This window comes from Chrysochloris asiatica, unplaced genomic scaffold (assembly GCF_000296735.1).
Source record: "Chrysochloris asiatica unplaced genomic scaffold, ChrAsi1.0 scaffold00119, whole genome shotgun sequence".
NCBI lineage: Eukaryota > Metazoa > Chordata > Mammalia > Afrosoricida > Chrysochloridae > Chrysochloris > Chrysochloris asiatica.
In genome coordinates, this window is record NW_006408637.1 from 2,475,707 (window position 1) to 2,476,252 (window position 546).

A 546-nucleotide genomic window follows, 5' to 3' on the forward strand; every position below is an offset into this window, starting at 1 on the left:
GTTGGCAGTTTTAGCTCAACAACCACTTCTTAGAAACAAGGTTGCTATGGGTCAGAACTGACTTGATGGCATTAACAACAATATAACAAACATGGCAAACATACAGATAAAGCAAACTGTAATTTATTTCTGGTGTGAATGCAAAATGGGACAACAATTTTGGAAAACAGTTTGACAATTCAACAAGTTTGAACCAGTCATCCCATTGCCAGATGTTTACCCAAGAGCAAAGTATGTATTCCCATATAAAGACTTGCACACAAATGTCTACAGCAGCTATATTTATAATTTGTAATAGCCACAATTGGAAACAACTCAAATATCTATCAATCATTGAATGAATGAGTGAATTTTGGTAGATTCATACAGTAGAATACTATTCAGAAAAAAAATAAAAAGAAGGAAAAGAGGAGATAGGAATGAACATACATGCGTGGATCTCAAAATAATTATTTTGAGTTAAAAAACAGACATGCAGAGTTTTCAGTTTGGGCATCAGCAGAGATAGCCAGGTAAGAAAGGCTCTGTCGGGAAGGGACTGAAAGC